Raw genomic sequence first — 14,736 nt, 5'->3', positions numbered from 1 at the left:
GGCGCCCCAACCCGTCTTGCCATCGGAACTGGGCTAACGAATATGTTCAATTTGGTTCCTGCTGCCAGCCGAGCACAACAAAAACTTTATCTTTATAATTTCCATATTCCATAAGTTGAACATTTCTCGACAGTCGAACTAGCATAGTGAAACTTCTATTCTGAAACTCGAACAAACGAGTCGCCATCCAAAACTTTGGCTTTTAAATTATACATAGGCTAGTGGTAGGGAAATTTAAGAGCGTAATTGCTCGCTAGAACCTTACTTTTGTATGTCCATTAATAGATTTATTACCCCTTTAACACGCAGGTTTACTAACTCAGCTGAGCCAATTGATAACAACAAAATCACTACTTAAACCCTTTAAAAATGCTTGCTATGTACTGGTTTTATTTCCTATGCCTTCTAGTTAGATAATAAAACAGTTTAAATATTTTGTATATTTAAATTGCATCAATTCAACAACAATTTTTCTCCATAACAGTCGAATAATGTATTTGCGAAATACTTTAAAGTTATAGAAGAACGACCTTATGAGTGGTGCACCTGCAGCAGTTTTCCCGCTCTTAGTGGGGCTCTTTTCCCATTTTCTTTTGTGGCGCAACTGCAGAATGCAAAACGGCAAAAACTCTAAGGAAAAAAGGGAAATGCTGATTGAATGGCATTCCAATGAAGTTGATGGATGCATTAAGGGGCTCCCCCGCCACTCCCCCCCACTCCACTCAGTGCGGAGATCACACACACTTGCGCAGGCTAAGTTTTGTGGTAACCGAAAACACACACAAGGAAAGCCCAGAAACAGAATCAAAAACAGGACAGGACAGAACAGAACGCGGAGAAAGGGACAGGGCAATAAAGAAGGCGAGAGGCTGGAGGCGAGAGGAGAGCAAACCTGCATGTGCAAGGCACATATCTGTATAATGGATTGCACTTAACATGCCACACACAGCAACCACAAGTGCCGCCACAGGATCCCCGGCCCGCCCTCGCCCACATCGCATGCCTCTCAGGTAATACATCATTTACGAAACTCACCTGAGAATGGAAGCTGGAGCTATCGGAAAAAGTCTGTCGCTACTGCTGGCGTAATCCCGGCAACGTAACGTCTAATCCTTTTGTTTACGTTTATGGTAATCGTTATCCACACACACACACACTCACGCCGACACACAGTCGTATACATAGAGTGCAATTTAAATTTCGGCACACATTACGTGGGCGGCATCGCGTTTCTCATCCGCCCCGTTGCCAATTGTTAAATCCGCAAAACACACACACACACAGGACCGTGCGCGAGCTACGTAAGCCGTAAAGCGGAAGCGTAACGGTTAACGGTTCGCGTCGCGTAACGTTCAGCCAGGCGTCCGTTTAATGTCCTGCAATTGTTGTTGCTGCCAGGATGCCGGCTCAAAAGAGCGAGACGGAGCGACGTGTGTTTTGATTTAATTCGCAAATTATGTGCTGCTTAGTTTGCGGCACCGATTCCGATTTGCATATGAATGGGGCGCACTGTGAAACCGGGCTTATTCTGTCGCTTACAACGTTTTATTTACATATTTTCGCTGGGTGCTTTGAATAGAAGCACTCGCAACGCTGCACAATGTTTCACGCACAGTTCTGTCTCGCCTTTTCGTGTTTTCTTTTGAGATTTTGCTTGCCTCGTCGTGACGTGCTAAAAATGCAGACTCGTTTCGCTTCTCGGACGAATCGTCCGCCCGTGTACCGCTCGCTGGGAAACTTCGGAAGTAACTGGTTCGCGTTCGACTGTAAAATACAATACGTCACCTCGGCGGAGAGTCAACAACAAAGAGAGAGCCGCTCTCTGCGCAGAAAGAGAGCGCCTCTGTTAGCGTTTACATAACTCCAGTTGCTAACAGGGCTTTCCCAACAGCGGCAGGTGCATCTGTTAAGCGCAATTGAAATGCCAGACGGCAATTGAAAGGGTTCAAATGCCATGCACGTAGCCTAATTACCGCAATGTACACAACATTTTTGTGCCGCGCGCCATGCAAATGAACATTACACAAAGGCACTTGTTTTCGGCCACCGCACTATGGTCCAGAATTCGTTTTTTTTTTTGTTTTTGGCATAAAGTCTACATTTTTATGTCAATATACAGTTCTTAAGCAATTATTTTCTAAAAGGAAATTGATCATATAAATGACGCCGAAACTTATCTTACCAAAATGCAGGAGCAAGATTAGAAAGGAAACTGGCACCCAATCTGGAAAGTGAATCACGACACAATTGTGTGCAAACTATTTGTGATTTTAAAAATGTACAAAGTTTTAAGACGTGTAGCTTAACTTTTAACTTTATTAACATAACTTTATGCCAACAAAATCCAATTCCGGACCACAGTGCACCGGAAGGGGGAGTGGCCAGCCATGAGCTTTATTAATTATACTTTTCGGCTGCTACTTAGCATGCCTCATATGAAAGTCATTCAGGAAATGGAAAAACTAAAAACTTGAATGGCTAATGAAGTCATCGATGACGGGTCGTGGACTCGTGAGAAGTCCAAGTTTCGTAGCTGTAACGCGACTTATTTTCCAATCGAACTCTTGATAAGACATTGAATTGAACGGTTAAATTAATTAAATCTTAGAATTCGACAAGATGGGGCGTTTAATTGAAATCAAATTAAAAAACATGCATGTGAGAGATAGAAAGAGGTTTGAAAGTTATAAATCAGGTGTGATGCAAGCCTTAGGACAGAATACTCTTCGGAATCATAAAGTGTCTGTAGTACCAGGTAAATATATGAGGTTTATTCTCTGCTGAAATGCCATTCGCAACACGTAAAATTAGTTATCGCCCCACGGGAACTTATTCCGCAAGCAAGCAATCATGTTAATAGTCGGCACTCACATTCAACCGTTTAACAGGCCCATAAACTAACGGCTCGTGTGTTAACAGAGAGTTAGCGTGCATTGAACGGTCCATTAACATTTAAAATAATGACTGTACGGGCGCTGTTGTCACTGGAGCGGTGAGACGTGTTTCTTGCCCTAGGTTAACATGTAAACAAAGGCTCTGTAAAGACACACTGTTAATTGATTGAATAGCATCTGGTTACAGAAATCGTTATCAATAACAATCCATTTTTGATATTTTATTATTTACATATATATATTTTTCTATTGATTGAATACGTGGATTTCCACAATTTTTAAATACCTTGTGTGTTTGAACATTTTTGTGTATAGGATTTATTGAATTAAAGCAATTCCTTTGGAGTTGGCACCTCAAAAACGGGTTGTTAACAATATGTAATGGCTCTCCTTTAGTTTGGGTGTGAGTAACTCCATACCTTAGCAGCAGATTACGCGGAGCGAAGCCCTAAAAATGCGTAAATTCCACTTTCAACCGCACAATCCTGACAACTATGTTAGCGGAAACCAGTTTCAATTCAGCCGGCTAACAGTAACAGTGGAGCTAACAGCGAAAGAGAGCCTCTCTTCTCTTTTCTTCTCTTCTACAGCTTCCAGTCATTAACATTCAGGAAAATGCTCTGTTGACAGACAAGATTTCAATGTCACTATTACTGAGAGCAAAATTCAACCAAATGCGCATGGCATGCGAAAGAATTTATTACAGAGTTCAAAACGTTTACGTGTCAAAAAAACTAAATCTTACACTCTGAGAAAAGTACTTTAAATGATTTTGTGGTCAATGCTAGAGAAGGCAGAAAAGCTAAGAGAAACTGTTGATGACAATTTTTCCATACTACATTTCCTCTTTTTTTTTTGGGCTTGAATGAAAACTACTCAAAATTCCTCAAAGCAAACCAATATATTTTCAAATTCAAGCACACTCTGTTTTGTTTACACACCCACACCATTGCATGCCGCATTCGCAACTCATTTTCTGTCGAATTTCCCGCTCTCTCTCTCGCCACTCGACTCTCTCGCTGTGGGCGGTGGGTGGTGGGGGATTACAGTGGGTGGCTGCTGAAATGGTACATTAATAAATGAGTGTTATGTGCTTTTTCCTAGTTGACTTCATGACATTCATTCATTCATGGGATCGTCGGAAGCTCGCTCTTCCGATTTCGTACTTGCCGCCCGAAAAATGTGATTTAAAACGGTCTTCTCTTTTGGCGCATCTTTCGAGACCTTAATTGGGTTTTTTATTAACTAAATGTAATGCTATTTATTATTTATTTACGCGCTGAATTTTGAATTCATTTCGCCTTAATTTATTTACGTCAGCTTTTTCATACTCCATTTTTTCCGACAGCGAGCGCTTGAGCTCTTAAATTATTAATTATTTTCAGTTATTTATTTGTATTTATTTTTTGTCTCACCTTATCCGCACTTTTTCATGTATTGATTTTGCAGTCATTAGTTTCCTCGCTGTTTGTTTTACATTTTATGTGCATTTTTAATTAGCTGACAGCATTGTTGTTTTTGCCCTCCTGCCACCGACTGTTGTTTTTGTTCTTCTCGTTGTCCGCTGACCTTTGACACACTCGTAGAAAAACGTTGACAGTTTATGGTTGGCTTTAATTGCTTCCACCGCCCGCTCGTCAAAGTTAATGTAAATGGCTTGTCAATCAATCAGTTGATGGCCCCGGGATCCCAGATATAGATTGAAAGCCCCTTTTTTACCACTGTATCGGGATTAGTCTCGTGACCATGGTCCATTGGTCAAAGGGTGCGAAAGGAGACAAGTTAATGCCCTCGACAAGCTATACACGTGTTACTGTTTTTTTGGCAATCCAAATATTTTAAATAATTGAGAATAAAACAAAGCAAACTTAGTGAAGAACTTTCAGTTCTAAGACATGTCATTTTATAAACTTAAACCCCACTTTATCAAATAGTTCATGGGTTCTAGCTCTTTCAAATTCCTAGATTTTGACGATCCTACAGACGGATAAATATGATATAAACATGATATTTTGTCCAAGTTATTTGTAGATTTCATAAATATTCAAGAATGACGAAATGAAGCATCAACTGAATTCCTTAATTGCCCAACCCAGCACTGCCCGTATGTCTCGAAAATCACAGAATCAAAAGATGATTATCTTTAATACTGTCTTCAATTTCTCCTGGTATCAACATAGTAACTAGATTGAAAGATCACTGCTCCTAAGTGTTCCCTAAAGACCAAGGTCATTAACCCGGCGCATCCCTCTCTATTATTAATTCACTCGCGATGGTCATTCATCAGACATCTGTGTGTATTCATAGCATGCACTCGTTTCACGCCCTCAGTAGCCTTCTCTCTCGCTCTCACTCCAAGGGCGATGGCCGCGATCTACCTGTTACCTGTGCAGGTGAGTGAGCGCGCCAATCAGATGGTTTCTTGGTTGCAACGTCCACTGGGAACAGATTGCGCAGCCATCATTGGTGGATAGTCAGATCGGCGACTTCGATAGTGGATATGTGAAACCTAAGCAAAAAACTCACTTTCTGTGCTACAAACTCATAGATTTATTTGTTCTTAAATACTGAGAGCCGCCAACTTTGTTATCCAGCAACTCATAGAAGACATCAATCTGTGGATTAGAATGCAACTGACCGAATTACAACTACATAATTAGCTGATAGGCAATTTAAAATCACTTACAGAGTTATGCAATATATAGTTAAAAGCTGCCCAAAGGAGCAAACATGCAGACATGCAAACATTCACTTAAGCACAATTGTACCGAATTTATTCTCTGGAGAAACGGAAAGTTGGGAACTTTAGCACTTAAATTTCATTTGGCGATAGTCCAATTTCCATGATGCATTTCCATTAATTTATATAAATTTATGCAATTACTTTTGTTTATTTACTTGACCAGAGACACCGCCCCGCCCCTCGGCTTGCGGTCCCTGTTCGTCCTGTTCATTCTGTTCGTCCTGTTCAGGACTCGCTTCATATCTCCGCGCCACCCCCCACCTGCCCCTCACGCCCCTTGTTTGCATTGTGCTCCAGTGCATTGTCCTTGCAAAATATTTGGGTCACTTTTGTTGTCGCTGCTCAGTTTCGGTTGATCGGAGGAGGGGTGGAGCGGGGGCTGGCTCAATTTTTTATTGACTTGGCAGGACCTCAGTGGGTCTCTTTCTCGCAACTCCGCTACTCGGTGGCTCTCAATTTAAGTCGCATTGTTGGCGACACATGTTTGACGTGTACAAATTTAATTTAATTTATTAAAATCATTATGTGCACAAAAGCAAAACAGGCGACAGGAATTACCCATGGAATGCCTGACCCCAACAAAGGACCCCATCGGCGCACGAAATGCGGGGCTCGCAACAGGACGACCCAGGACAAACCAGGACACGACGAAGGAGTGTGCCATTGAATAAGTTTTAATGATGATTGCAGCGGCGTGCTGCAAACCAACGGCAAATAACAAAACGAGGCCAAAAAGGATACACTCAAAAGCGTTACCCAGATATGTGAGTCGAATTCCTGGTATCCATTAAATCGGATTCATATGTACATATGTAGAAAAGGTAGAAGGTGCAGAGTGTAGAGTAGAATGTAGATTTAGACACATTAGAAATTATACAATCCTATGCCAGTCTGATCAAAATACAAATATAAATATTAACACTTTAAAGAGTTTATATTTTTCAACTGCATATTTTCAATTAATCAATTTCAATATCAATTTAATTAAATTCTTTCATTTCATAAGTTGTTAACTCATTAAGTGAAAATCTCTTATATGTAAAATATCATCTTCTATTCATTTTTGAATGGCAAATACAATATTTATTATTATTTTGAGTATAATTGAACTAAAACTGCTGTAAAGCACGAAATGCGCCGAAAGGGGTTTCAAATGTAACAGCTACTTCTGGCTAGTGTCCTTGCATTTCCGATTCCTAATGGCACCACGCTCCGACTGATCTGACCCCGGTACAGACCTGTACAGGATATCGCAGCGGAGACCGTTGACGAGGACAAATTCGTTGAGGTCGCCTCATAATTCCTGCCAGGCCAGAACCACTAAGAAACCGCATTTAAATTTGTCGCAATTGCGTCAGTGAGGAATACCTGCACAGCAGGTCCGTTGCTCGGGGATCGGGGGTCGGTGGTCGGTGGTCGATGGTCGGTGGTGGGGGGTCGGGGTTCATGAGGTCCAAGGACCTCGACCAGAACGAGGCCAACGGCGACGGTTAGCGACTTGATGGCCAGTCGGGCACTGCAGCCCGATAGACAGACTTTTGTTGTGGGCCGGAACATGCGACCGAATGTCAAGAGAGTTGGCCACAAACAACCTACGCAGATAGCCAACCCTTTCGAGCCAGTCCCGTCCCGTCCCGTCCCGCCCCGCTCCTCACTCCTCCTGGCCGGCCCTTCCAAAGTCCCTCTGTTGCGTCCGTCAGTCGGTGCGTCAATGACAGTCAAATAATTGACAGTAGTTGCGTGTTTGTGTGGCCAATCATCCGCCACAAACACGACGAGCCATCCACACAGCTGCTACCTAAGCCCCCTGCCGTCGCGCCCCTGCCACTATCCTGCTATCCTTTCTTGCTCCGGCTCGGACACTGCACTTGGCTTCTTCTCCGGGCCATTCTTCTGGCTCTGCACTGGGGAAAACGAGGTGTCGTCGCAGTACATTGTAATATTTAGTAGCTGTATACTTTAATAAGTCTCTTGTAAGTTATTCATATTAGACCCTGGATTATATTTCTTACTTCTGAGCTGTAAGGTTAAAGCTTCCCGTTTTGATAGCTTTAGTACTTTATAAGTTTACTAAGGAAAATAAGGAAAGAGGTGTCTTCTTCAAAATAATGATAAGAATGATAAGAAAATCCAAATCAATGCTCTTAATACACTTACACACACATGTAATACCCATAGGATATCAAAGTTAAATAACTAATATAAAATTAGTTAAACGATTTAATTTCCAATACATGCATTTTCTAATAATGCATTTCTAATTCTCAGCAATCTAAAGTCGAATTTGCTAATGGGTTTGGAGCGGGAAGTGCCGCATTTGAAATTGGTTATTGCAATGGGATGCGTTTTCTCCGAGTGTAGTCCACTCAAGGGAGGCGACAGCGTTTTATTATGGCAGACACGACACTCAGCTGCAGAGGGAGATGGAAAGTGGACGAGCGAAAGAGAGGGGTGTGGGCTATCACGAGGACGAGGAGAGTGGGGAGAGGGGAGAGGGGCTGGGGAACGAGTTATGTCTCTGGCCTGGGCATGGATTTTAATTTTTATTGCACACCCGACCCGGCGCTTCCATCTCGCTCTTCCGGTCGTCCGTTCTCGCTCTCGCCTCCCTTGGCCGTGGTAATGGGCGAAATTGGTTAAGAAATTAGGGAAAATTAGGGGTTGGCAATGTCTGTTATTAGGGACTCTCGGCCGAGTGTGAGTCCTTGTCCGCAGCCTCGATGAAATGCCCGAAAGCATGTGTGATGTGCAGCGGGAACGAACTGCGACTTTGCGACATTGGGAAATTGCGACAACTCTGGCGAATGTGCAAAGTGCCACACATTTTGTGGCAGTGGCGCAGATCAGGGACCGTCACGGGGGTAGCTTTCCGACTTTCCAATTTTCGGACTACCAGACAGGGGTGCGCGGCATAATTAATGATAGCGGTGCACGGGGCGGAAAGTGTTTGACTAATCGATTGTCAATGAATTGCATTTGGATTGGCGCGGAAACTCGTGACTCAGTCAGTCTACCGTTACAATTGCCCCACTAATTAATTCGATCCACGATTACCCAGCAGTTGAAGAGCCCAGCAGCGCGACCAACCATCCAAACAGACCATTCCAACTGTCCAACCAACCACTTTCGGCCGACGATCTAGGTGTCCTTGGTCCGTTCTAAATGTGGGAAAGTTTGGCCCAATTAGCTGCGGAAATGAAATGCGATTCGGTTAGCTTAAAAAGAAATATAACTAACCAACATCCAAATTACGATTTGTTAATGTAAGATAATAAATGACATACAATGTACAGTAAAGAATACGTACTGAAACATATAAATATTTATATTGTTTTATACATATTTACAAACATTTTTAATGAGGTGGCTAAATGTCATCATATTGGTTTGGTTTTCCTAACTTTTATTTACTTCCAAGTAAACTATATTTACATTATACATATTTTTACACCTAACAATCTATTACAATATCTTATATTGTATATCAAATATTATTTAAATGCATGATTTCTTTCCGTGCAGGCCATGACCAGCCAAGCTAATTTTCGTCCAGCCATCAATTTATTAATTTCGAACGAAATTCTTGGATAACGACCGCCTGGTCCGATCCGATCCTGTGCCCCAGCGGAGGGGCAGGTGCCTGTTGCATATAATTAGGGGCGTCGAGGGGAAATTGGTGCTCTGGGCCTGCACTCAGATTTTTTCCGGCCCGCTTGTCGTCGTAGTCGTCTGTGGATTTTGGGGGCGTTGACGTTGCCTGTGACACAAATTACCCCAATCGGCGAAAGCTAATCAAAGCAAAACATGTCCTGGGCAAATTGCTCAGCGAGCAATGAATGAAGAAAAAGGAAATAAAATCGCATGCAAATGCGAGTAAATATTTAATTTAATTTAGCCCCTCCTCTCCGCCCCCTTCCCCCTTCCTTCGGGGTTTCTGCGGTTCCACACGGGGGCGTTGGGCGTTGGGCGATTGGCGTTTGGCATTTGATGTGTGCGAGTGTGTGAGTGTTTGTGTGGGTAATAGCAGGGCAATATCAATTTGTTTTATGAATTGCAATGGCAATAACTTGGAGTTCGTCCTGGCCACCAGCCATCCCCCACCCACCACCCACCACCCGCAGGAACCGCGCACAGAAAGACAAATCTGCGGGAGAAGAGCAAGAAGGGTTTCTGTGGGCGGGCGTCGCCAATACATTTTGCACATTTCTTCCGCTTCATTTCCTGTAAAGGAGCGTAAATTTCATAGTGATTGGATTTTATCAGTGTGGCCTCATCTTTGACACTCCGCACCGATTTCCAGCTAGGGGTAGGACACATGAATCGATTGGTTACGCAAGTGAAAAATTATTATTATACCAGTGGCATGGCCACACGGTATAGGAAGTATATCGGATCTGGCGAATATCAATAGAGTCTGCAGGGAATGGGTTAGTCTATGGGAAGTACAAGCAGTCCATTGTTAATTAGTTTCCTGATTTTCCCTTAAGCAAATGTATCAAATGTATCTTAATAGATCATTAGTAGGCTGTACTTTTGCCAACGCTTAGCACATTACCTATTGAAGCAAGTTCAGAAGGAGATACACCTACAGGATATCGGGATGGCCTATCAGCCGCATCCACACATCGTATCCCTGCACTTGTTTTGCTGCGCATTTTTTATGTCTAGCCATTACTGCAAAAATTGTTAGAGATATTTTTATGATCCGAGGGGATAGAAGGTCGGTTGGTTCTGGGCCCGTGGTTCGTGATTCGGGGTTCGTTTTTTGGCTTTTGTCAAGTCTGCTCAATGCAGCATCAAATTGCCGGCTCGTGTGCCCTTTCCACGCGTTTGGGAAATGTGTTTTGATTTAGTGCAGCATTTACATAGGAAAAATTCGTCAATTTCCCCGGCATGAAAATCGGACGGAAAAGGGGGTAATTGCTCTGGGGACGAGACTATCTCAGTTAGCTCATCGCCTCGTGACTTTGATGCATAACTCTCGACTTTTGTCGATCGGTTACGCTGATAAATGCTTCGATTGGATTAGAATACCCCCGCCATCTCCCGCCTGCCTTAAGCTCGTGGGCGTGGCAGGACCTTTGGTGCGGCGTGTGCTTTGGAAAATTGAAATTGCGAACGAGGGGGCGGTCATGGAAATTGAAAGTTGTCATGGCCTCGGAGCGGGCGGGAAAAAAGGAAAGCGGAGCGGAAAAATGGAAATAACGCAGCTGTTGAACACATCTAACACATCTAAGCCAGGGCTTAGCTGGGGCGTTTTCCAACCTCGAGGGGCTGAAAAGGGGCTGGCGGGCGTTCCTGGCAGCTGAGGTCCTGCCAAGATTTGCCACAGTCTCGTATCTGTTTTGGTCGAAGGATTTGCGAGTTTGATAAGCCGTCCACTTATGTCACAATTTGCATTTCTGACTCTTTGGGGGAAACAGTAGGGATGGCAGGACCGCTGGGCTCACATCATCCTCACCTCAGGCTTGCGATTCCTTTGAAATTCAATTGAAGCTCCGAGATGAAAGTCAAGCGGCTATTTGTTTCACGATAAACATAATATTTAGGTCTTCGCATTTCAGTCATGCAATTTATCGAATTACTATACACTTTAAATAATCGATGTTGGCCGGTGTCTAATCAAATTGACAAAGTACATGTATGTTTGCATCATTTAAAAAATAAAGAGTCTTCATCCACTTCTGCCCTAATGGCACCTTTCAATCTCAGCAAACGCCACAACTTTAATTTAAATTTGATTATAGCTCAAATTTATTGCCCACATCCTGAGCAACCCATCACCGCAGTGAGACCCAAAAACCACTGCCCCGCCACATGGAAAACTTACCAGCGTATACAGCATATGCAGCCGGGGGAGAAAAAATAATCCGTCGGTGGCCAAAAGCGACGACCGTCATTAACCACAAATCCTTTACTTAACAGTACGTAAATTTTGGCACAGCACACCCAAAGATAAGCCGCAGACCGCCCCAAAGACCCAGATCCCAAAACCATTCTGGAAGGACCTGGGCGGGGCGGGGTTATTTATATGCGCATATCATTTGACCTTGACGAAAAGCGAAACTGGAGCCAAACCTCAGAAACTGGAGCCTTCGACTCGCCGAATCGTAAAGACCACCAAATGTCGCCAGGGGAGCGGCGAGGAGGGGGAACCTGTCTAATTAAACACTCCACATGAAGAAATAAATTTGGGTCACATCGTTAAATAAATATAAGTGGGTCGGCAGGACGTCTGACGGCCAGCGCTTTCCATTTCACAATTTACATAAAATCACCAAAAAAGTTAATTTATTTCCAGCCTTTTGGCATTTTGGCCTTTTGCCTTTTTGCCCTGTGCGTGTATGTTAGTCCTTGCCACTGCTCATATACGGCTCAACTCATCTCCGGCCTCTTTTATTCCCCCCACCCGCCGGGGAAAGCCGACGTCTTTAAAGCGTCAACCTCAATTAAGTTATTAAAGGGTTAGCAGGCTTAATAAAAGCCGTCGTGGCTGTTGTTAGAGAAACCATTTAGTAGTGATGGGATGCTTTCGAATCCAATAAGAATCACGCTATGAAGAGCGGCATTTTAAACAGATTGAGTAACAAGGATTCTGGGATAACTAAGTGAGGACTTGCCCGGATGCGTGCGGCTTATAATTAAGATTACCGAAATGTATAGTATTACTAAGCGAGCGTAATGAAAATATTTGCCACAACCGATCTAATGAAATATCTTTATGATTTCTCGATACTATATATCACTATTAATTTATCTGTCTGCTTAAACATTATGATCTTCAGCCTTAAAACCTAGCATAAATTTTGCAACAATAAATATGAAATAGAATAGAATATTTTTCACAGATATATCGATTTTTACTGGGATGTGGTCTTATCCAACCGCATCTCTAGTATCCTGTTTCCGTGGAATGGCGTGCAAATATTTTAGTCTGCTTTCCGGAGACTGTTGGGCTTAATTTAATTTTCTACCTATTATAACTATGTGCGTGTCAACTTTCGGAGCCAAGCGATTTGCGCCCACACATGCAGCACACGCACACGTGGGCAGTGGAAAACCCACTCCACTAATGGAAATCTGTACAAAGCGTTAAAGCTCAAAGCGGCTTCACTTGCTCCTTCACTCCACTTTCCCGGAACACCCGCACCCGGCAACCCCTTTCCCAAACTCGACATTTTCCCCTGCCTGTCGACACATGTACTACATTTTGTCTGTCCCATTTGCTGCACTTGTATTTGTTTGTTAGCACTGCCAAGCGCTCTAACTGGGCGTCCAACTATGTGCGAGGTGGGGTGTGTGTGGGTGCGTGGTTGGGAAATGTTATATAATTACACTTTGCGCATTTTCACAATGAAGTAACAATGTTTTAATTAAACCATTGGAAAGCCAAATAACTCTTGTTTGCTGCGGAACTGTGTGGACTCCACAGAGGAAGGAACGGCACAGCCTGCAGAGCAAACCTGTGGAAAGGCGTCGAGAAGGACCTTGTGACCTCACAAAGGATTTCATCAACTTGAGTCGCTCTTGAGATCTTTAAACTGCGATGAATACTATCTATCTATGAATATTATCTATTAGAAATACAGAAAATTGTTCACAGCATAGCTGTGATGAAAAATGCAGAGGAGTACCTGCAGCCGCATATTCCAGCAAAGGGAGTTTCCAAGAAAGTTTTGCTTTTTTGTGGATTCATTGCGATATTTCAGTTTCAGTTTTCTTTCCATCATGTTCACCTCCCCCCGTAAAAGTATCTCAAACGAAAATTGCTGGCAAAATGTGCAGCATCCTAAATAAAATACCAACGAAATACGCGGGGAAATAAATGAGCCAGTTTTACAATTACTGAGCTCGCAACACGCGTAAGTCCGGATGCCAGCACAAGGGGGTGGTGGCGGGTAAGGGGGATGAGGATGATGATGAGGGGTGGCAAAGCGGTCCCATTGCCGCGTAATGCCCGCTGCCAAGTAGAGCAAGCTGTCTGCCATATGAATCAACTCAAGTCACTCGCACCCACGCATGGAGACTCCACTGTACTGCACTGCACTGGGCCACGCCCCCTGGCGCCTTGCACTGCGCAAATTGCGCACGAATCTTAAATTGAATTGTTGAGCTGGTCTTGCAGCTGCTGCTGCCACACAATAGCCCCCGTCCCAGCCCCCTGCCACCCACTCTGACCACGCATACTTCAAGTTGCGGCAACAGCAGTTTTGACTCCTCGTTCCGCTTCTTTGGCTCGGGATTGCGGCCTCGATTTAGGGATGGGCGCCGAAAAGATATATCCACGGTGCACAGATATCAGCCTTAAAGAGAACCAACAATTTGGCCACCAGGAGCACGGGCTACCTTGATAAAAGGTATCAGTGGTCTCTATCCTGGTCTTTGCTTTAGTTCCAATCAAATTAAAAAGGATACAGTACACCGTACAATTTTAAGCGCAGTAAAATAGTGAAAATTACCTTGTATGCTGGTTCTGTAATGTGAATATTGATGTATATAGTGCTATATCTTTTCAAGCAGCATATAAAAAAACAAATAAAAGACCTTTAACAGCACCACAATTCCCTGAGAAATGTAAACTTTTAAGTGACCATCCAACTGTGCGAGCTTTTACTGTACTTCCAGCCGCCCTGTACACATCTTGCTTGAACTCCACCATATTTGAGATGTTTTCAACTTTTGCTGCGGTTGGCAAGCAAAATTGCATTGCCTTTGTCAGCATTGCGTTTGTTTTATCTAATTGCCAGCCCCATCCCCTGCCCCATCCCCTGCTCCAGCCCCACTCCTCCCGAAACTCCAGAAGTGCCGGGTGCGTGCGTGTGTGTGTGTGGTCGTACATCTAAATTTCCACACGTCGTCTGGCATTAGATAAAGTATCTGCTTATGTACGAGCACTATACAGATACGGTGGGGGAGGGACGCACAGTTTATCTTCTTGTTGAGTCTCAGCTGCGAGCTCTTGTGTGCTGGTCAACAGCTTTTTACAAATTAGCTAGCTAACGGAAATGCAAACCTGTGGCTTGGGTGGCAGTGGCAGTGGGTGGTGCGAGTCCACTGGTCCACTGGTCTACTGGGGTGTCTGTGTGCGCTTTCGCCCTT

General features: G+C 43.7%; 1 protein-coding gene across 1 annotated transcript in view; it reads right to left on the bottom strand.

The window, feature by feature from the left end:
• LOC6739100 (MOXD1 homolog 2) overlaps positions 1 to 1,781 on the bottom strand; it is a 113,601-nt gene extending 111,820 nt beyond the window's left edge. The window contains exon 1 of the mRNA XM_016171927.3: positions 1,036 to 1,781. The gene's annotated coding sequence lies outside the window, so the exon portion shown is untranslated. The remainder of the gene's footprint in view (positions 1 to 1,035) is intronic.
• Between the last annotated feature and the right edge of the window lie 12,955 nt (positions 1,782 to 14,736).

The sequence above is a fragment of the Drosophila simulans genome, chromosome 3L (genome assembly GCF_016746395.2).
Source record: "Drosophila simulans strain w501 chromosome 3L, Prin_Dsim_3.1, whole genome shotgun sequence".
Lineage (NCBI taxonomy): Eukaryota > Metazoa > Arthropoda > Insecta > Diptera > Drosophilidae > Drosophila > Drosophila simulans.
This window is presented reverse-complemented; position numbering and strand designations above follow the sequence as displayed.